Genomic DNA, 23,978 nt, shown 5'->3' with positions numbered 1-23,978 from the left:
AAATTTGGCAAATTTACTGCAAGGAATATGCAAAGAGCCTGTGAATCTGCATCCATTATTTTAATATAGCATAATTTATAGGCATGCATTTCATTTATACAGTTTCAGGAAAGTAAAACATTGTAGAAAGTAGATTTGTACAAAGTCTTGCATGAAACCACTGGAACATTTTTGGCTTCATCTTAAATTGAGCCCTTACATCAAAAAGTTCCACAGTACTTTTTATGCAAGTTTTTCTATAGGCTTTCTCCTTCCTGAAGTTGCAGAAAAGTAATTGAGGAATTTGCTATGCCTTATTGTGTAAAACTATACCTAATACTAACACTATGGGCTCCTTTTATGAAGGCGTGTTAGGGCCTTAACATGCGGAATAGCGCGCATTAGCTGCTATCGCCTCCTCTTGAGCAGGAGGTAGTTTTTCGGCTAGCGCGTGCTAATCCGGTGCGTGCTCTAAAAACACTAGTGCACCTTCATAAAAGGAGCCCTATGCTTTTATCCACAAATACCTTATTTGGATTATATAAGAAGAAGGAATACCTGGAAAGATACACTTTTGACTTTTTCATAATATACAAACTCGTAAAAATATTTGGTATAACCTGACCTTTACTGAAGCAAATTTGAAAGAAATAACCAACAAGTTTTTAAAACTCTCCAAAACAAAATATCCATTAAAATATTTAAATTCCACCTGTAAGTCAGTCCACATTTTTGATGCCACAAAGAGAAAAGAAGACTGAAGAATCTTTTTAAACCTGACTCCTTTAAATAATGGTAATGATGACTGTCTCAGCTGCTTTTCTCCCATATGCCTCACCAGTGTTCTCCCCATAAATTTTTTCCAGCCGGGTGGCATGAATAAGTAGCCGGGTGGGGCAGGGAAATTTGGTGGTGGGGAAAACTAAATGTATATAATGCAACACCACAGAAACAGTGACACGTCCTCTAATAGAAACATAGAAGATGACGGCAGATAAGGGCCATAGCCCATCAGGTCTGCCCACTCTACTGACCCACCCCCCAAAGTCTACTATCCTAGGGATCCCACTCCTGGTGACAGGTTCCCTTGGCTTAACCCTCTAAGGGATCCCACATGGGCATCCCATTTGCTCTTAAATTCTTGCACGCTGTTTGCCTCGATCACCTGCACCGGGAGCTCGTACCAAGGATCAACCACTCTCTTGGTGAAGAAATATTTCCTGGTGTCGCCATGAAATTTCCCGCCCCTGAGTTTGAGCGGATGCCCTCTTGTGGCTGAGGATCCTTTGAGAAAGAGAATCTGTTCTTCCATCTCAATACGGCCGATAATATACTTAAACGTCTCGATCATGTCTTCTCTCTCCCTACGTTCCTCGAGTGAGTACAGCCACAAATTTTTCAGCCTTTCCTCGTACGATAGATCCTTGAGCTCTGAGACCATCCTGGTGGCCATCCGTTGCACCAACTCTACTCTCAGCACATCTTTTCGGTAGTGTGGTCTCCAGAATTGCACACAGTATTCCAAATGAGGCCTCACCATGGTTCTGTATAATGGCATTATGACTTCAGGCTTCCGGCTGACGAAACTCCTGCGGATGCAACCTAACAACTGTCTTGCCTTAGATGAAGCCTTCGCCACATGATCAGCTGTGCAAAATATAAAGACAGTAGATGTAAATTTGAAAAAAAAACTTCTACATAAGTCACCACTTTACAAATTAACAAATAGAAATAAAATAATGAGAAATATGAAAATACCATTTTATTGGACTAATCCATTTTTCAATTAGCTTTCAGAGGCCAAATCTTTCTTCAAGACAGTACAGTATACAACTGTTATGGTATCCTGTCCTGACCTGAGGAAAGGGGTTTAGTCCCCCCCCCAAAAAAAAAAAAATTGCTTTATTTTAATTTCCTATTGATACATTTTAATCAATACAGTTACAATACTACTTGATTCTACATAAAGGAACAAAAAAAATTTTTTTCTACCTTTTGTTGTTTCTGCTTTAGTCATCTTCTCTTCACTCTCTTCTTTCTATTTAGCATTTGTCCTCACTCCCTTCCATTCCCTTCTTTCTATTCAGCATTTGTCCTCTCTCTTTGCCCCTTCCACCCAGCCTCTGCCTTCTCTCTACCCCTTCCATCTACTGTCCACCCTCTCTCTGCCCCTTGCATCCACTGTTCACCCTTTCTGCTTTTTCCATCCAGTGTCTGCCCTCTCTCTGTTCCATATGGTATCTTCCCTCTTTCTATGTCCCTTCAATAAACTCTATATCCTGTGCCCTTTCTCTCCTTTGTACATGATTTATTTCAGCTTCACCCCCCTCTCCATTTTTGTCTCCACCCCTCCCCTATGCTCTGGCATCTCTCTCTTCTCCTTTCCTTCCTTCCTTCCCACTCCACCCCATGGTCTGACATCTCTATCTCCTTCCCTTCTCTCCTCCCCTCTCCTCTGCCTCCTGTCTTTCCCCTTTGGTCCAGGCCTCTCTCTTTCTCTCTGTCTTTCTTCTGTGAGGAGATCATGTTGATCTTGAACACTGAATAATTCTTCCACATTCTCCATATCACTGTACTGTAGTCTGGTCCAGCAGACTGCTTTGGCACTGTTACATGGGTAATAATAAATTCATTATGCATCAGCTTTCCACACAGAATGCCACAAGTCTCTATTTCTTGTGCTGTGTTTTCATATTCACATCGTCTTCCCAATCCTTCTATCCTTGGAAGTATTGTCTTCTGGATTTTTCCATTCTTGTCAAGAGTCTGCTGTGAGGCACAGGATCCTGCATGCAACAGCAGAACAGCTTTGCCTCGAGCCATTTCTAGGCAAACTGGGACGCTTCTCCTGCTCCTGGACCTTCCTGCCTCAGTGAAGAGAAAAAGGAAATGCATGTTTTCACAATTCTACTTCCCTCAACACCCCTTTCCCCTTCTTGCGTCGAGGTCTACTCTTGAGAAGCACGCATGAGAGTGACACTTCTAGCTGGTGGTTCCTGTTAGTGGGAGAAGCTGGCACAGTCTGAACCCCAACGAGAGGAGAGTGGAGTGAGAGCCATATCGGGCGCGGGCCACAATGAGATCCATTTTGGGCCGCATGTTGTGCAGGGCTGGACTAAGGCAAGTTGTAAGCTTCCTTCCATCGCTGACCTATCTTCCATAGGTCAGTGATGGAGGGAAGCTTACAACTCGCTGCTCTTGCTTGCTTCGGGCCTTCCTCATTGCCGGGTCCTGTCTTCACGGAAACAGAATGTAGGTAGGACCCGGCAGCGAGGAAAGCCCGAAGCAAGCAAGAGCAAGTTGAAAGCTGACCTGTCTCCTATAGCGAACTCATGCTCCGGGGCGTGTGCGTGCCGACTTCCCTTCTCTTCCCCCCCCCCCCATCCCAGGACGTGACTTCTGGTTTTGGAGGGAAGAGAAGGGAAGCCGGCACGCACATGTTAGAGTCCCGGAGCATGGGCTCAAGTCGCTTGCTGGCATTAAAAACAAACAAACAAAAAAGTCAGGCTCCTGCAATTCAGGCTGAGCCGAGTCAGCCTGGTAAATCTCCAAGCCGGTGAGAAGGGTTTTTTAAAAAAAATGTTGAGCAGAAGACGGCAGCAGCAGCAGGATTGCGATCGAGATTACAGCCGGGCGGTCATCTAAATTAGCTGGGCGGAGCACCTTGCTAAAAGGCCCTAGGGAGGACACTGCTCACTCAGCTGCTCATGGTGGTGGTGTTGGACTGCTACTCTTACCCTCTTGTAGATTTCAACCCCTTCTTCCACCTCAATTACACTGTTTTTCTTCCTTCAAAGTCCTTTCCATCAGACTATTTGTTCCTCTAGGCAATTAACTTTCACAATCTTATTCCACAATAACTGATCCCTAGAGATGTTAATCATTAGCTTTTAACTTTAATTCCACTCAATTTGTAGCATCTTTTAATTATTGTAAACCGCATAGAACTTCACGGCCTGCGATATATAAACTTATTAGTATTATTATTATTACCCCCTCCGTGTAGTGGTCATTTACTGACCCCTGATACTCTCCGTTCTTCTTTTCTCACTGACTTTGACTCCTGGCTCTCTCCTTCTTTTTTCAACCTTAATCTCCTTCCCTCATTCTTGGTGATTCTAACATTCACGCTGATGACCCCTCCAACTCCTATGCTTCTAGGCTTCCAGCCTTAACATCCTCATTCAATCTTCAACTATGCTGCACTGTCCCTACTCACCAGAATGGCCACTGTCTTGATCTTGTCCTCTCCTCTAACTGCTTTGTCACAAATTTCTGTACCACAGTTCTTCCATTCTCCGAACACCATCTAATAACTTTAACCCACCACCCTCCCCCGCAGACTGGTGCAATCTCCACCAATATGTTTAGCAATTTTCAGGCTATTGATCCCTGCAGTCTCTCCACTTATGTTTCACCCCTCTTCTCTTAACACTAAACTACACTAGTCTGTAAACAAAGCTGTCTCCTATAATACTACTTTCTGTTATATATACACAGGAGTCCATACTTTAGTTGTTGATTCCCATTAACTTTGAATCTGCAGAAAGGTGTCATTTTAAGATCTTGAACTCCTCCCCTTCTGCAGTGGAGAACTACTACTACTTCAGTTTTTCCTTCTACAAGCAAACTCAGGTGTGTTCTGATCTGCTCTGCTTCTTTTTATTTTCAGGTATTTTTGCTATTGGTCTTCAAATTTTTTTCTGTGTGGCTTTGGTGCTTGGAGGTCTCCTTCTTGGAGTTTCTCTGCCGCGGAAAGGATACAGTCCCGCTTGGGTGGACTGCTGCTCACAGGCCAATCTCATTGAATACCTGTGAATCCAGCCTGCGTTGTGTTCCTTCAGGAGCTCAGGGTCCATTCCCCAGGGAGCTGCTCGCCCATTGATTTAATCAAGGGCTTGAGCTCAGGCTGTGGAGCCTCTGTGTTAATAACCCTCTCAGTGTCAGAGAGCCGGCTGTGAAGTTCCTACCCTCACCACTGTGTGAGGAATTTCAGAGGTGGGAGTGGTGGTCAAGGTCTATCTGACCAGCAGAAGATTTCCATCAACGGTCCAGTTCTGACAATATCTGAGGCAGAAATTATTTCCCTGCAGGCAGGCTGCTACAGGCTGACAGACACCAGAAATCACAGTGAGTACTCCCAGTGAGTACTGGACATTTCAATTTTAAAGGTTTCTGAGGTTAGGATTTGGTTCCCCCTTCTCCAAACCCCCCAATCACTATTTTTTATTTTTGAATTTAGCTCCAACGTTTTGGGCACAAATTTCCTTACCGTGGCCATCTTGGATTTTTAGCTAATTTTTTTTTTTTTTTTTTTTACTTCAGTTTTCTGCTTCAAAACCACTCGATTAACCTCTCATGGATGCCCCAGTCATTCTAGCCCTAGATCCTGTGTTTTATCTCAAGATAAGCAGGAGTATATTCTCACAGATGGATTATGTCATCCACGGAACCCCAGTACGGACAGTGCAAAAGTGTATTGTCACTTTATCTTCTTTAAATTTCTTGAGACTACCCTTACCACACATGTGCCAGTACCTTCTTGCCCGATGTTGGCTTGTGGGACTTTCAGTTCTCAGTTTTCCACGGAGCTGAGAAGCTGTGTTTTTTGGACTTCTCGAAAACGTGTCAAACATTTTTTTTTTTTTTTTTTGTGCTTTCCCATTTAGTTTCTCCTCAGTATATTGTTTCTTTTTTTCTTTCAATTTTTATTGAATTTTTTCAACTTTTGATTTTAGTGCCTTTTTCATGGCTGGGAGTGTCGGCTGGTTCCAGTTGTTCTTTTACTCGACCTCCCCAGGACCATAGAATCCTTTGATTTAGCATTGGTGTTTTTTCTTCAATGTCTAGGCCTTCAAATAGCCTTCAGTCTAGGGTTCAAATGGTGCAACAAGACTATCTCAGGCACTGATCTGCACAACTGTTGCCCCTAGTATCTGAGATCTGACCACCAAGTTAAGGCCTCTAAGCACTGCTCCCAGTTCCAATAAAGATCTTTGAAGGTCAGACAGTTTCAGTATGAGAAACTTTTCAGGTCATCCTCAGGAGCATCGAAAATGTCTGCTGTATCTAATTCTGAAGCCCATAGAGCACCATCGGCACAGAAGATGACACCGCCGTTGGCATCGGCATTGACAACCTGCTTGACGTCTGCTTTATCTCTCTTGCCTCCATCAGGGATGTCGTCCAAGAAAGCTAACAAGCGGAAACATGCTTCCTCTTCTCAGCAAGCTTCTGAACCTTCAAGGGCTTCTACTCCATCGACTCATACTAAGCATCGATGTCTGGAAAACCGCTCTCCTTCCCCGCAGGTGATGTCACCTTTGAGGAATGCCTTGTATTCGAGATCACCAACATCTCTACACTGCCCAATTCAGGGAAAATTTTTTTATTTAATTTCGGCTTTTGAATTGATTTTTTGATTCAATTCACTTTTCCCACCTGTCATTCTACTTACAACTCAATAGGCACAGGCAGCAATCTAAAATGGTTATATTTTTATCCTTTCCTTATATATTGTTATCCCCATCCCTTTCCCACTGCTCAATTGTAACTTACCCTTCTTCCCTTTCCTAATGTTGCAAGACATGTTTGTCCAGTTCGTATATTCATTTGTTTGAGATCATTCCACACACACCCATTTTTTTTTTTCATTGTAAACCGCTCATATTTTAACCTTAATTTTATATTTGCAGTATATCAATTAAATTGAACTAGAGCATTTATTTCCAAACATCCTGGCAGGTTTATTTTGTATCCTCTTCACCCACCCCAGCCCCTTTTGCCCTCTCCAGCCCCATGCTAGCACTATAGTGTAAACAAAACAAAAATGACTTTTCCTAGCTCATGCTCGCTGTCTAACACCAGCTATGGCAGGATCCATATTTCAACCCTTACATATTGTAATCACAAAATAGAAAATACAATTTTTTTTGCCATCTTTTGTTGTCTGGTCATTTTATTATTCAAATCATGTTGGTCCCAGGCTCTGGTTTCTATTTGTCTTCTGTTAAATTGTTCGCCAGGGTCTACTGCCCATTAGACATTTTCTTCTTTCTCCGTACTATTTGTCCATTTTCCATCTCTGTACCTTCCCTTTCACTGCCATATCCAACATTTCTTTCCTGCTGTCTACCATCTCTCTTGCTCATCCTGCTTGTGCCCTGGGTCAAACTTCTCTATTCTCCTCCATGAAGCATCTCTCCCTTCCTCCCCTCCATTATCATGTGCGCCATTTCTTTCTCCCTATGCACTGTCTCTCCCTGCCCTCTACCCTATGTACAACATTTCTCCCTCTCTCCCATGCATGTCCCCTCCCCTCCACCATATGCAGGATAGCTCCCTCTAACCCCTATCTACCTCTATTGCTTCTCTCTATCCCATCTCCACCAATTCTTCTTTTCTCCCTCTCCCTCCATGTGCAGAAGCTTTTCATCCCTCCTATCCCCCTGTGCAGCAGCTTTCCATCCTTCCAATTCCCCTGTGCAGCACTTCCCAACTGACACCCCCAACCCCCTTTGGGCTTCCTAAAGTAGCAGCAGTGGTGGCGGTAACCGGCTTGGCAGAGGCAGTGCAGTGAACAGACTTCTCGTGGCCTACCTGCCAGGGCTTCCCTCTGTGTGTCATCAGTGATGTGTATCATCGTGACAGAGCGAAGGCCCTGGCAGGCCAGGCCAGGAGATGCCTCTGCCAAGCTGGTAACCGCCACCGCTGCTGCTACTTTAGGAGGCTCCGAAGTATATCAGGAGTCAGGACTTACTGAATCAGTGAGTCTGATATATATATTTTTTTTTAAAGAAAGTAAATTGATTCAAATCGATTCACCTTCTTTCTTGTGGCGCCGTATGCCTGGAACTGCCTGGAACAGGCTGCCTGAATCAATACATCGTGCACCCTCCCTAGCAGTGTTCAAATCCAAGCTAGAAGCCCACTTTTTTGAATCTGTTTTCAACTCCTAACTCCCACTCACTGCTGTTAGATACCTTTACCTACTGTATCATTTCCTCTACCATAATCTCTCCAACCCCAAAATGTCCTGTCTAAATTAGATTGTAAGTTCTTCTGAGCAGGACCATCTATTGTATGTTAAAATGTACAGTGCTGCATACGTCTTTCAGCACTTTAGAAATAATAAATAATAGTAGTAGCACTACTAGACACCCCTCGGCACTGACTGTAGTGATGGCTTCCACGGCATCGGTGTCATCTATCCAGGACCAAATCAGGGAACTTCAGAGGCTACTATGTTGCAAATACAGGCAGCTTGTGCTACCACCATGACACTGATACCGGCCCAGCCTGAGCATCGATCCTCATGAGCCTCAAAGATAAGGTCACCCATGCTTCATCAACACTGCTCAAGAGCTAAGACAACCAGGTATTGCAGCTCTTCTTCCCAGTCGATGTCAGTCCACCGTCGTCAATGTTCCAAGAGTGTCTCCAGGCGCACACACTGTCAATACTGCTGACATGTGATGTATGTGATGATCTTAAGGATGTGATTGTATGTGATGATCTTAAGGTGGCCAAACAGGTTGAAAAGGTGGCGGTCAAAAATAGAAGGAAGTTATGGTGCATAGGAAGAGATATGGCCAGTAGGATAAAGGAGGTATTGATGCCCCTGTATATGACTTCCAGTGTATCTTAGAATTCAATTTAAGTGCGTTCGTATTGCATTTAAAATTCTCTTTGGCATTTTTATTACTTTGGTTCCTTTAGATTAGAATGTACACAGATCTCATTTCGCTAGGAGTTCAAATAAAATAAAACTTACATTTCCTTCCCTTAGGGGCAAAAATAGAACTTTCAAGAGTTTCAGCCACTCTTTCATTTTCAAACTAACTGAGCTCTGGAATGAGTTACCGTTTTCACTTAGAAGTCTAGGCCTCTTTGTTTTATTTTGGAAAGCTCTGGAAACTCTCTTGTTTACGAAACACTTTGGAAACTAAGCCATTCTAGATTATTCTTCTATATTTATGTACTATACTTACATTATTGTAAACCGAGTTGAGCACTTTTTGGTTGAAGACCCGGTTTATAAAACTAAGTTTTAGTTTTGTTTAGACTCTGGTGAGACCTCATTTAGAATATTGTGTACAATTCTGGAGACCGCATCTTTAAAAAGATTTAAAAAAGGATGAAGTCGGTCCAGAGGAAGGCTACAAATGGGTGCATGGTCTTCATCACAAGGCATATGGGGACAGACTTAAAGATCTCAATATGTATACTTTAGAGGAAATGCAGGAGGGGGAGATCAGCATCTCACCATGAAGACTCAGATAGATGCAGTAGAACGTAAAAGTTATTTCATCTTATTGAGGTTACCAACAATTAAATCCTATTTTGAATTTGCTGCTTTTTGACTATTAGTACAATCACTGTCACTGAGTCTTCTTGATTACTACAACATTGTCTATTTGACAATCACTCCGAAAGAATTAGAGAGACTGATACTAATACAGAACACATGTCTAGTTTTGCTGATCTACGACCTGAAGAAATATGACCATGTCACATCTTACCACTGTGAATTACATTGGCTTCCTATGGAAGCTTGGGTGCTGTTTAAGCTGGGTTGTTTTTGCTACAAAGTACTGTATGGATCAGCTCCTCCTTATTTAGTCAATATATTTTCCTTAGCTTCATATAAATACAGCAGAAAAATATCCTTTGTTTAATTTTCCTTCTGTCCAAGGCTGTAGAAGTAAAAAATGACTTGATCATACACTAGCATACCAAGCAGCCTCTCATGATAAAGAATTTTGAGCGTTATTGCTCACAGCTTATTCTTATAAACATTTTAGAACACAACTGAAGACTTATCTATTTTCCAAGTATCTGATTAATTCATTTGTACTATGCTTATCGTAATGGCAGAATACAAATCACTAATGTAATGTAATCATTAATGAAATGTAATGTAATTACATTGTGCTTGTTAACCATGTAACCACAAGTTCAACCCGGTTTACAAAAGACTAATAGTCTTTTGTAAACCGGGTTGAACTTGTGGTTACATGGTTAACAAGCACAATGTAATTACATTACATTACATTACATTAATGATTACATTACATTAGTGATTTGTATTCTGCCATTATGTTGTGGTTCAAGGTGGATTACAGAAGAGGATTTCTGGACATGTCCAGAGGTGTTACAGAGTAGAGCGGGTTGCTTCAAAGGATTGAAACATTTCATACGATGTTAGTCTTCATGGATTTCTTGAATAGCAGGGTTTTTATTTCTTTTCTGAAAGTTTTGTAGTCTGGGGTTGCGATTAGTAGATTGGTGGTCTAGTTTTGCTGCCTGTGTGCCTAGAAGGCCATTGTACAGTTTTTTTCCATTTGATGTCTTTGATTGGAGAGTATATGAATGGTGTCTGGGGTCTGGTTGTGGTTTAAGCGGTTGTTCAAGTAGGCTTTATGGATTTAAATAGTAGACAGTAGAATTTAAATAGTATTCTTGCTTGAATTGGGAGCCAGTGTGAGTCAAGGTATGCCTCGGTAATGTGGTCGTGTTTTCTTAGTGAATAGATTAGTCTCAGAGCTGTGTTTTGTACTGTTTGTAGTGGTTTTATCATTGTTGCAGGGGAGATAGAGGATGTTGCAGTAGTCAAGGAGACCTAGGACTAGGGACTGGACCATGAGCTGAAATTGTTTGTTGAAGAATTTTCAAACTTACCTTAGGTTTCTCATGACTGTGAATGATTTCTGTATTGTTTTGTTGATTTGTGGTTGCATGGTGCAGCATCTGTCTATCGTCATTCCCAGAAATTTTAGAGTGGGTTGAATGGGGTATGTGATAGAGTTTATTACTAGGTTTATTATGGTTGGGGTTTTATTTTTTTCAAGAAGTATGAATTTTGTTTTGTCTGGGTTCAGTTTTAGTTTGTGGTCTTTCATCCATGTTTCCACTGTTTCTAGAGTTCTGTGTAGTATGTTTGTCATGGTGGGCGTTGGCTGATCAAAAGGAAAGAGAATGGTGATGTGGTCTGCATAGCTTTAGGAGGTTAAGCCTATTTTGTCTAGGCAGGTGCCAAGTGAAGAGTGTTGGGGATAATGGCGATCCTTGGGGTATGCCACAGGGGTTAAAAACATAAGCCATGCCTCTGCTGGGTCAGACCTGAGGTCCATCATGCCCAGCAGTCCGCTCACGCGGCGGCCCATCATGTCCAGGACCTGTATAGTAGCCCTCTATCTATACCCTTCTATCCCCTTTTCCTTCAGAAAATTGTCCAATCCCTTCTTGAACTCCAATACCATACCCTGTCCTATCACTCCCTCTGGAAGCGCATTCCAGGTGTCCACCACACGTTGGGTGAAGAAGAACTTCCTAGCATTGGTTCTGAATCTGTCCCCTTTTAAGTTTTACGAATGCCCTCTCGTTCTTGTAGTTGTTGAAAGTTTGAAGAATCTGTCCCTCTCCACTTTCTCTATGCCCTTCGTGATATTGTAAGTCTCTATCATATCCCCTCTAAGTCTCTGCTTCTCCAGAGAAAAAAGCTCCAGTCTCTCTAATCTTTCAGCGTATGAAAGGTTTTCCATACCTTTTAGCAAACATGTCGCTCTCTTCTGAACCCTCTCGAGTATCGCCATATCTTTCTTTAGGTACGGCGACTAATATTGGACGCAGTACTCCAGATGCGGGCGCACCATCGCCCGATACAACGGCAAGATAACTTCTTTCGTTCTGCTTGTAATACCTTTCTTGATTATTCCTAGCATCCTATTCACTTTCTTAGCAGCCACTGCGCATTGTGCCAACGGCTTCATTGTCATGTCCACTATTACCCCCAAGTCCCTTTCTTAGGAACTCTCACTCAGTAACAGCCCTCCAATCGTGTAGCTGTACCTTGAGTTTCTGTTTCCTACATGTAAGACTTTACATTTCTCTACATTGAACTTCATCTGCCATCTCATTGCCCATCCTAGTTTGTTTAGGTCCCTTTATAAATCTTCGCAATCCTCTTTAATCCTAGCCCCATTAAATAGCTTGGTGTCATCTGCAAATTTTATTACTTCGCTCTTCATCCCCGTTGAATAGCTGTGGTACATTGAATAGCAGTGGTTCAAGCAACAACCACTGCAGAACACCACTCGTGACCTTCCTCCAGTCCAAGTAGTGGCCCTTCACTCCTACCCTCTGCTTCCTGCCCGCCAACCAAGTCCTGATCCATCTGTGTACGTCTCCTTCCACCCCATGGTTCTTTAGTTTCCGAAGTAGGTGTTCATGGGGTACCTTGTCAAAGGCTTTGTGGAAGTCTAAGTATACAATGTCTATGGGGTCCCCTTTGTCTATCTGTTTGTCAATTCCTTCTAAGAAGTGCAACAAGTTTGTCAGGCACAATCTTCTCTTGCAGAAGCCATGTTGGCTTGTTTTCATGTTTATGCCTCTCTAGATGCTCCTCGATGCTATCTTTTATCAGCGCTTCCTCCATTTTCCCCGGAACTGAGGTCAGACTTACCGGTCTGTAATTCCCCGGGTCACCTCTCGATCCCTTTTTAAAGATGGGCGTGACATTAGCTATCTTCCAATCCTCCGGAATCACTCCTGTTTTCAGGGATAGATTACAAACCTGCTGTAGTAGTTCCGCTATTTCCTCATTTAGTTCTTTCAATACTCTAGGGTGGATTCCGTCCGGGCCTGGCGATTTGTCATTTTTTAATTTTTCTATCTGCCTGTGTATGTCCTCAAGGCTTACTTCCATGGATGTTAATTTTTCTGCTTGGTCTCCTTTGAAGATTTGTTCAGGTATGTTGGATGTGTCTTCTTTTGTAAATACTGACGAAAAGAACATGTTTAGTCTTTCTGCCACTTCTTTCTCCTCCACCACTCCCTTCCTATCTCCGTCATCCAGCGGTCCCACCTCCTCCCTAGCTGGCTGCTTCCCTTTAACATATCTGAAGAACGGTTTGAAATTTCGTGCTTCCCTGGTTAGCCAGTCTTCATATTCTCTTTTTGCTCTTCTAACCACGAGGTGACATTCTTTTTGATGCTTCCTGTGCTCTTTCCAGTTCTCCCCGGTTTTGCCCTTTTTCCATTTCCGGAATGAATTTTTCTCATCTCCTATTGCTTTCTTCAGTTCTTTAGGTATCCATGCCGGGACTTTTGTTCGGCTCTTTTTGCACCCTTTTCTGAATCTGGGGATATACCGATTTTGCTCCTCGCTTACCGTGTTCTTGAATAAAGACCAGGCTTGCTGTACAGTCTGCCATTTCTTTGTGTTGTTCCTAAGTTTCTTCCTTACCATTACTCTCATCGCTTTGTAGTTTCCTTTCTTGAAGTTAAGTTGTCGCTGTTGTTCTCTTTCCCTTCGTTATTCCTACTTCAACTTTGAACTTGATCATATTGTGATCGCTGTTTCCCAGCGGTCTCACTACTTCCACGTCCTTTGCATGTCATCTTAGCCCATTAAGGATTAGATCCAGAGTGGCATTTCCTTTTGTTGGTTCTCTGACATACTGATCCATGAAGCAGTCCTGTATAGCCTCCAGGAATCTAGTCTCCCTAGCACATTTGGAGTTTCTAAGATGCCAGTCTATTCCAGGATAGTTGAAGTCTCCCATAAAGATCGTGTTACCGTTTTTGCATTCCCGTTTCATCTCTGCTTCCATTTCTTCATCGGTAGTTTTGTTTTGCCCAGGTGGACGATAGTACAGGCCCATCTTTATCTTGGGCCCTTTCCTTCCCGGTATTTTAACCCATAGTGATTCCAATTTGTTGGTCGTTGATGTTGTGTCCACTCTGGTCGAGTGTATGCTTTCTTTTATGTATAGAGCTATTCCGCCTCCTTTCTGCTCTAACCTGTCCTTGCGATAGAGTTTGTACCCCGGCAGTGCTATGTCTCATTTGTTTTCTTCATTCCACCATGTTTCCGAGACCCCACTGATGTCTAGGTTCTCAGTTTTGGCCATGACTTCTAGTTCCCCCATTTTGTTCCTTAGGTTGGACCATGGTTCTGATTTTTCATTGTTTGTCTTTACTCTATAGATCCTGGATTGTAGGAATCCTTGAATCCATGTGTGTACTTTGCCTGCGATTCCTATTGTATCTAGTATTTGTAGCAGGATGTCATGGTCTACTAGGTCAAATGCTTCGTTGAGATCTTTTTGTATAATCAGCATTTTGTTTCCTGTGCTGAGGTGTTGTCTAGTTGTGTCCAGAAGGGAGCCTAGTAGTGTCTCAGTGCTGGAGTTGGTTCTGAATCCAGATGTGTAGGGTGGAGCAAGTTGTGGTTTTCTAGATAGTTGGTGAGGAGTTTAGCTATGAGGTCTTCCATTAGCTTGACATATAGTGGAATTGAGGCTATGGGTTTGTAGTTGGATGGTTGATCTGTTGCTTTTTTGGGGTCTTTTAAGATTGCGGTGATGATGATTTCAGAGAGGTCTTGTGGGAAAAGGCCATCTGTGAGCATGGTTTGTATCCATTGCATGAGGAGAGTTCAGAATTTTAGGCTGGAGGTTTTTAATAGGTATGGAGGGCATTGGTTGAGGTCGCAAGCTGCATGGCTGTATTTTTTATAGAGTTTGTTAAGGTCAGACCATTGTATTGTGGAAAAGTGGGACCAGGTTCTATCTGCTACTGCTGATTCTTTTTCTGTGTAAAAAACTTTTCACACTAAAGCATTTACCTGGGTCTGCATGGTCAAATATTGATCCAGAATAACACTCAAGATCTTAATAATGGGTTGTATTGGATACGAGGTGGTGTTTAACGGAAAGATGTTTCAATAAGATTCTGACCCAAAGAGGCAACAAAAAGTTTAGTCATCTCTGGGTTTAATTTTATTTTAAATTCTAAAATCCATATTTCAATGGTCTTAAATATCTCTTTTACTTCATTTCTGATGGATAGAATAGAAAGAGTAAATTTCAAGATGATAAAAATATTCACTTATGCAGATATTACTAATCCCGGAGAAGCTAATTTTGAGCCTAGAGAAGACAGGTACACATTAAACAACAAAGGGGATAATGGGAAGCCCAGCGGTATGCCACATAGACTCCTCCACTTTCCAGAGAATTCATCATTAAATTTAACCTGATAGGATCGAGTTGACAAAAAATCCTCTGAATCAGTTATACACTTTCCCATGTATCCCAATGGAGTCTAAACAATTTAACATGATCCACCAAATCAAAAGTGGTGCTCAAGTCAAATTGTATGATCAGCACATTGGAACCTTTCCTAACAGATCACCTACATAGTCGAGAATCGCAGCTATTACTGTTTCATTACTAAATGAAAGTCAAAAACCCAATTGAGTGTCATGCCATCTGTTGTGAGATCCAGTCATAAAGCAAGGCTTTGAAGGGAGAGGGGGCTGCTTTCATGATGATGGGCAGACAGGTGTCTAGGCGGCAATAGGAGTTGGCATATTTGTTGTATAGTTGGAGGAATTGGAACCAATAGGGGGTTTCAGAGTGCTTCCAAGTCATGTCAGCAGGAATCAGATTGGAGCAGGGAGGCGAGGGGGTGATTGGGGGGAGTTTTGGAAGGAAGATCTAAGTATGAGGATTTTTGTCTGGAAGTGAGATGCAAAGGATTCTAAAGTTGGTAGAGGGGGATCTTTTATGATTAACTTCAAATAGTGTGTTGATTAGTTTGAAGAGTTCTTTACTATTGGTTGTGGGTGAGCCTATTTTGTTTGAGTAAAGCATGCATCGTTTTTCATTTGACAATCTTTTGTGTTCGTGTATCTTAGATCTCCATATTGCTTTGGCTTTTTCCATCTTTGTTTTGTTCCAAATTCTTTCAAGTTGGCGTGCCTTTTGTTTTAGTGCTGTCAATTCCATATCACACCATCCATCTCTTATGTGACATCTCTTTTTGCCTTTCTTTAGCGGTGCAATTTTGTCTAGGATCAGGCTGCTGACGTTGTTCCAATTTGCGGTGAAGTTCTTTCCTGTGTCGAGGTTGGGTGCTAATTCAAGGTGTGACCAGAATTCAGTGGGGTTTAGGGAGGGTCTGAAGGTTATGATTGAGTTATCCTTACTGTGTTTAACTGATGGATTAGAGTTTGAATTGCTCCAAAGCAATTGAAAGTTGGTGAGGAAGGGTGGTCTGACCAGATAGTGTCGGTCCAGGTTTTGTTGATAAGGGTGATGGTGAAGGGGTTAGGTCTTTGGACAAGAAGGAGATTAGGTCTAAGTGGCGGCCTTTCTGATGGGTGGTGGTCGTGGGGGGATGGAGAATCCCAGGGAAGTTAGGAAGGAGAATAATTCCTTAACTGATGGGGAGTCCTGGCATTCTAGGTGGAGGTTTATGTCTCCCAGTAGTAGGTTGTATTTGTCCTTGGAAATATTTAAGAGGAGAAATTTGAAGAAGTCTTGACTGGCTTTGTTCCATTTGTTTGGTGTGATGTAGAACAGAGTGGTGTTCAGGTGGTTTGTTAGACTTTGTTTTGAGAGGTCACAGGAGAGGATTTCTAGGTCATCTGTAGATTTGGAATCTATAATCTGGAAGTTGAAGTTGTCTCTAAGGATGATGGTGATTCCACCTCCTCTTTTAAAGTTTCTACATTGGTAGGATTTTTCTGCTCTTTTTTTCTTCCAGGTATAAGTACTTTAGCAACCACAGTATGGCTGGGAAACATTGTGTCACCAAAGTTGCTGCTCAGATTTCAGCTTCTGTCTCTGTACAAATAGAAAATGTTAACCACACAGAGAGTGGTTCCATGTGCAAGCTGTCTTCATTTTGAATCCTTCATGAAGGAAGTAAAGGAACTGAGAGATGAAGTGGCAAGACTGAGAAGCATCCGTGAAAATGAGAGGTACATCGACAAAATGGTCAATGAGGTGTCAAAGATTTTCAGCAGTGAGTAAGAAGAGGCTATGTTGAGGGAAGAAGGCTGGACTCAGATTATGAAACCCAGTAAGACTGGTACTGTAACTCCACCCGCTCTTGAACTGAAGAACCGGTATGCTGCCCTGGTAGTGGAGGAGATGAGAGCATCCCAAGGAGAGGAAGGACCAAAGCTTGAAATCCCAAAAATTACTGGTTGGCGATTCCCTTTTGAGGGGTACAGAAGCAGCCATCTACAGACCTGATATAATGTTGCGAGAGATTTGCTGTCTGCCTGGTGCCAAAATCCAAGAGGTTACAGAGAGCTTGCAGAGACTTATCAAGCCTGGTGACTATTATCCAATGCTGCTCAACCACATTGGCACTAAGATCTAAAGGCAAAGAGACAGTGTGATAAGGCGGTAGCTGTTGCCAGAAGGATGCTAGGCTGTATATCATAAGAATAGATTTTTGGTCAAACCAATGGTCCACCAAGCCCTGTAGCCTGTTCTCTTGGTGGCCAATCCAGGTCATTAGTACCTGGCCAAAACCCAAGGAGTAGCAATATTCCATGCTATCGATTCAGGGCAAGCAGTGGCTTCCCCCATGTCTTTCTCAATAACAGACTATGGACTGTTCCTCCAGGAACTTGTCCAAACCTTTTTTAAAACCAGCTACGTTATCTGCTCTTACCACAACCTCTGGCAATGCATTCCAAAGAAAAAAGGTGTTGATACACCTGTATAGGTTGTCAGTGAAGCCCCACTTGGGGAATTGTATTCAATTTTGGAGACCATATCCGGCAAAGGTTATAAGAAGACTTGAAGCAGTCCAGAGTAAGACGATGAAAATGGTAGGAGGTTTGTGCCAAAAGATGTATGGGGAGAAACTGGAAGCCCTGAATATGTATAGCCTAGAGCAGGGGTAGGCAATTCCGGTCCTCGAGAGCTGAATCCAATTCAGGTTTTCAGGACATCCACTATAAATATGCATGAGATAGATTTGCATCTCAAGGAGGCAGTGCATGCAAATCCATCTGATACATATTCATTGTGGATATCCTGAAAACCTGACCTGGCCTCCAGCTCTTGAGGACTGGAATTGCTTACCCCTGGCCTAGAGGAAAGGAGGGGCAGGGGAGATATTCACACATTCAAATACTTCAAAGATATTAACGTAGAACAAAATATTTTCCAGAGAAAAGAAAATGGTAAAACCAGAGGGCATAATCTGAGGTTGAGGGATGGTAGACTCAAGAGTAATGTTAGGAAATTCTTTACGGAGAGGGTGGTTGATGCCTGGAATGCGCTCCTGAGGGAGGAGGTGGTGGACAAGAAACAGTGACAGAGTTCAAAAGGGCATGGGATGAATACAGAGGATTTCTAATAAAAAAATAATGGTATATATTAAAGAACTAAGGCCAGTAGTGGGCAGACTTGCACGGACTGTCATGTATATGGCCATTCAGTTGAGGATGGGCTGGGATGGTTTAAATGAGCTGGAGTAAGCTTTGGCAGAGACTCTAGTAGATGCACAATATCGGACAGAGCTTGGGGTTTCTGGCCCAGAGATATCTAAGAAAAAGAACAATTTAAATTAAATCATTGAGTGTATTTTTGGGCAGATTGGATGGACCATTCAGGTCTTTATCTGCTGTCATTTACTATGTTACTATGATACTGCAAGCTATCCCTGTGAACATATCAAAAGCGACTTTGTGGCTCTGGGAGAGAATGTGAAGCAGACAGGTGCGCAGGTGGTATTCTCGTCCATAGTCCCTGTCGAGGGTGAAGGCCAGGACAGAGAAGCTCACATCCTGGAGATGACTGTGTGGCTATGTGGATGATGTCATCAAGAACATTTGGCTACCTGGACCATGGGATGATTTTTCTAAGGGCTGCTGAGCAGGGATGGTGTGCATCTATCAAAGAAGGGACTACAGGGACTACAGGGACCAGACGGACTCCACCTGACCAACAGAGGTAAGAATGTCTTCGGACGCAGACTAGCCCACCTACTTCGAAGGGCTTTAAACTAGGTAAGTCGGGGGTGGGTACCCACTTTTACACCAGAGCAGTAAGTAACAATCCTGATGGGACGAATCAAAACTCCACTTCTAAGTCTGAGGTAAGTACCCTTATTGCAAAAGAATCGCTAGGTGACACTTTAATTCAAATGGGTAGCTCACTACAGGAGATTAGTAAACAGAAAGAGTGGAGAGCTATGTATGTTAACGCACACAGCCTAGGGAATAAATTTCTAGAACTAGAAACAGAAATAGTTAATGCAGACCTAGACGTAGTAGCAATATCCGAAACATGGTTCACAGACTCTCATGGGTGGGATATAACTATACCAGGATACAACCTGCTTCGACAAGATAGAGAGGGTAAGTTAGGAGGAGGGGTAGCACTCTATATCAAAGAGAACATCAAGACAACCAGGATCACGGATGTCAAGTATACTGGGGAATCCAGATATTATTTAAATACCACATGTCTGGACTGGTAGAATTTCAACAAGGTGGCATATTAGCAAACTGCATTTTCTCACCTTCTTCATAGCTGACTCAACTACCACTGAAGAATGGGAAAGTTGGACGTTACTGAACCCAGGTGCTGGTTGCATGTTTATACTTTACTAGTCTTTAAGCCCGTTACATTAACAGGTGCTAGAATAGATGTGTCTGTCTGTCTGTGTTTCTTTATCTCTCTCTCCTTGGCCGCTGTCTTTATCCTTCTGTCAACCCCCCCCCCCCGAGCAAAGCTGTCTGCCCCCAGCACACACCTCCCCCCCCAAAGCAGCCCCCTTTCCCTCTCCCTAACTGTCTCTCCATGGCCCTCTTCTGTCTTCCCCCCCAGAGCAAAGCTGTCTGTCCCCAGCACACCTCCCCCCAAAGCAGCCCCCTTTCCGTCTCCCTATCTCTCCATGGCCCCTTCTGTCTCCCCCCAGCACACCCCTCCCCCCAAAGCAGCCCCCTTTCCCTCTCCCTGTCTCTCCATGGCCCCTTCTGTCTTCCCCCCAGAGCAAAGCTATTTGCCCCAAGCACACCCCTCCCCCCAAAGCAGCCCCCTTTCCCTCTCCCTGTCTCTCCATGGCCCCTTCTGTCTTCCCCCCCAGAGCAAAGCTGTTTGCCCCAAGCACACCCCTCCCCCCAAAGCAGCCCCCTTTCCCTCTCCCTGTCTCTCCATGGCCCCTTCTGTCTTCCCTCCCAGAGCAAAGCTGTCTGTCCCCAGCACCAGGTGAAAAATGCCTGTACCTTGGTGTGGTATACAGACCTCCAAGACAATCGGAGGACAAGGATGCAGAATTAATTGAAAACATTGAGAATATCACCTTACGGGGAGACGTTCTGTTAGGAGACTTCAACATGCCTGATGTAGACTGGAACACACTCTCAGCGACAACTTGTGATAGCAGAAGGATATTAACGTCCATGTAGGGACGTACGGCTCAAACAAATGGTACTAGAACCCACTAGGGCCCAGGCCATCCTGGACCTGGTACTTACGAATGGGGAAAGCGTCTCGGGGGTCTCGGTGGGAGAAACGCTAGCCACCAGTGACCATAACATGGTATGGTTTAACCTTAAGAAAGGCTTCCCTAGGTCACAAACAAAAACAAAGGTACTCAATTTCCGGGGCACCGACTTCACACGCATGGGAAATTTCGTCCATCAGACGCTCCAGGTTCAAGAAGTAACTGATAATGTGGAAGCTATGTGGTCAACCTTGAAATCAACCCTTCATGAGGCAACTAAACGCTACATTAAATCGGTAACCAAACAGCAAAGAAAAAAGAAACCCCAATGGTTCACTGATGAGATCTCGCACCTTGTCAAAGAGAAGAAAAGAGCATTTCTCTCATACAAACGCATGGGGGAAAAAGAAGCAAACATTGAATACAGGACAAAGTCTGCAGCGGTCAAAACAGCAGTCAGGGAGGCCAAACTTCAAATGGAAGAAACTCTAGCGAAGAACATTAAGAAAGGAGACAAATCTTTCTTCAGATACATTAGCGACAGGAAAAAGAACGCAAACGGGATAGTACGCCTTAGAACGCCAGAAGGGAACTATGTGGAAACAGATTCCGATAAGGCCAAACTACTAAATGATTACTTCTGTTCAGTCTTTACATGCGAGGCACCAGGGCACGGGCCACGTCTGGAAGCAAAGCAAAGCATGGAAGACCCATTTCAGAATTTTGAGTTCACACCAGCTGATGTTTACAGAGAACTGTCAAAACTCAAGGTGAACAAAGCCATGGGACCGGACAATTTGCACCCAAGAGTGCTCAGAGAGCTATGCGATGTTCTGGCAGAACCGTTAGCCATGCTCTTCAATCTCTCTCTAAGTACGGGGAGAGTCCCCCTGGACTGGAAAACAGCCAACGTTGTTCCTCTGCACAAAAAGGGTTGCAGAGCGGAGGCTGCGAATTACAGACCAGTAAGTCTCACATCAATAGTGTGTAAACTTATGGAAACTTTACTTAAAGGTAAATTGGACACGATATTGGATGAGGGAAATCTGAGGGATCCCTGTCAAAATGGATTCACTAGGGGCAGGTCATGCCAATCCAATCTTATCAGCTTCTTTGACTGGGTGACAGGAAAGCTAGACTCGGGAGAGTCTCTGGACGTGGTGTACTTGGATTTCAGTAAAGCTTTTGACAGTGTCCCGCACCGTAGACTATTAAACAAGATGAAATCGATGGGGTTAGGTGAGAAACTAACTGCATGGGTCAATGATTGGCTGAGTGGAAGACTTCAGAGGGTGGTGGTCAACGGCACCCTCTCTGAGACATCGGAGGTGACTAGCGGAGTGCCGCAAGGATCAGTCCTGGGACCATCTCTTTTCAACATATTCATAAGGGATTTAACCCGGGGGCTTCAGGGTAAAGTAGCACTGTTCGCCGACGACGCCAAACTGTGTAATATAGTAAGTGAAAGCAGTCTCAAGGGTAGTATGACGCAGGATCTGATCATGTTGGAAAACTGGTCCTCAACATGGCAGCTGGGCTTCAACGCTAAGAAGTGTAAAGTCATGCATCTCGGCAGCAGAAATCCATGCAGAACATACACCTTGAATGGAGAAGCACTAGCTAGGACTTCAGAAGAACGGGATTTGGGAGTAATCATCAGTGCAGACATGAAGGCTGCCAAACAGGTAGAGAGGGCCTCATCCAAGGCAAGACAAATGATGGGATGTATCAAGAGAAGCTTCGTCAGCCGCAAGCCTGAAGTCATAATGCCACTTTACAGAGCCATGGTGAGACCTCATCTGGAGTACTGTGTGCAATTCTGGAGGCCACATTACCGTAAAGATGTGCTTCGAGCCGAGTCGGTCCAGCGGATGGCCACTAGAATGGTCTCCGGACTCAAGGGTCTCTCATACGAAGAAAGACTGGGCAAATTGCAGCTCTATACTCTAGAGGAGCGTAGGGAAAGGGGGGACATGATTGAGACATTTAAATATTTCACAGGACGTGTCGAGGTGGAAACGACATCTTCCTTCTCAAAGGACCATCGGTCACAAGGGGGCACGCACTCAAACTCAGAGGAGGGAACTTTAATGGTGACACCAGGAAGTACTTCTTCACAGAAAGGGTGGTGGATCACTGGAACAAACTTCCGATGCAGGTGATCAAGGCCACCAGCGTGCTCGACTTTAAGAATAAATGAGACATCCACGTAGGATCACTACGAGGGTCGAGCTAAGGAACTAAGTCATGGGGTGGGTCAGTAGAGTGGGCAGACTTGATGGGCTGTAGCCCTTTTCTGCCGTCATCTTTCTATGTTTCTATGACGTGACCTCAGCAGCAGGTTGCCTAATTTACTGAAGAGGACTTTAGACTAGAAGCGATGGGGCAGGGCAATTAAAGCCCCCGGGTTTCAGGTAAGTAAATTCTGGGTGGCCTGGGGCTGGCTGGCTGACTTGGGGCTGCCTACCATTATACGTGCCCACCACTAGATGTGCCATGTACCCTTTCCCGACCTACCACTAGACCACCAGAGGAGGGACAGGATACAGGGCACACCATTTGGTTCAGAATTTTTTTAACTTGTTTTTTCTTCCTCTAGAGGTGAGTGTGTCTTATGGTAAGGTGCATCGTAAGGAGCAAAAAATACGGTATATTTTGTATAAGTCAAGTTGCTTAGTTTCACTTCTACCGATTTTCTGCACTTAGGAGTAATTCTTTAATTGGACACATACTATAGACATTGGTTATGGTGTTTATTTTAAACCTATTCAGTAAGTACCAGAATGTTAGTATAAGTAGTAGAGAAGAAACATATCTCTAGGTGTGTCCACTTGCACCAGCCCCTAAAGCTGGTGTAAGGCCTGTGCCTGGATGTATACAAAAAGGCTGGATATGAGCAAATGTATACTGGTGTTTGCCCATGAAAACCTAGAAATATGATGGCAGTTAAAGGCCAAATAGCCCATCCAGTCTGCCCATCCACAGTATCCATTATCTCCTTGTCTCCCTAAGAGATCCCACTTACTTGTCCCACTCTTTCTTGAATTCATACACAGTCTTTGTCTCCACCACATCATGACTGTTTGTCCTCTCTTTCTGCTGAACTGAGCCTGTTGCTAGGGAGTCCCATGATCCATACGTTGATACCTTGCTATCTTTCTCATCCTTGGAGAAACCATAAGAACATAAGCATTGCCTCTGCTGGGTCAGACCAGAGGTCCATCATGCCCAGCAGTCCGCTCACGCGGCGGCCTATCAGGTCCAGGACCTGTATAGTATTCTTCTATCTATACCCTTCTATCTCTTTTTCCTTCAGGAAATTATCTAATCCCTTCTTGAACCCCGATATCGTACTCTATCGTATCACACCATCTGGAAGCTCATTCTAGGTGTCCACCACTCTTTGGGTGAAGAAGAACTTCCTAGCATTGGTTCTGAATCTGTCTCCTTTTAATTTTTACGAGTGCCCTCTCGTTCTTGTAGTTTTCGAAAGTTTGAAGAATCTGTCCCTCTCCACTTTCTCTGTGCCCTTCATGGTCTTGTACGTCTCAATCATGTCCCCTCTAAGCCTCCGCTTTTCCAGTGAAAAGAGCCCCAGTTTCTCTAGTCTTTCAGCATACGAAAGGTTTTCCATACCTTTTATCAATCGTGTCGCTCTTTTCTGGACCCTCTCGAGTATCGCCATATCCTTCTTAAGGTACAGCGACCAATATTGGACACAGTACTCCAGATACGGG

General features: G+C 43.7%; 1 protein-coding gene across 11 annotated transcripts in view; it reads left to right on the top strand.

The window, feature by feature from the left end:
• The window catches only part of SENP6 (SUMO specific peptidase 6), a 373,212-nt gene that overhangs the window by 151,256 nt on the left and 197,978 nt on the right, over positions 1-23,978 (top strand). The gene's annotated exons all lie outside the window — the stretch shown is intronic.

Source organism: Geotrypetes seraphini, chromosome 3 (assembly GCF_902459505.1).
Source record: "Geotrypetes seraphini chromosome 3, aGeoSer1.1, whole genome shotgun sequence".
Classification (NCBI taxonomy): domain Eukaryota; kingdom Metazoa; phylum Chordata; class Amphibia; order Gymnophiona; family Dermophiidae; genus Geotrypetes; species Geotrypetes seraphini.
Note: the sequence above shows the minus strand (reverse complement) of the source record. Positions and strands in the feature narration are given on the sequence as shown.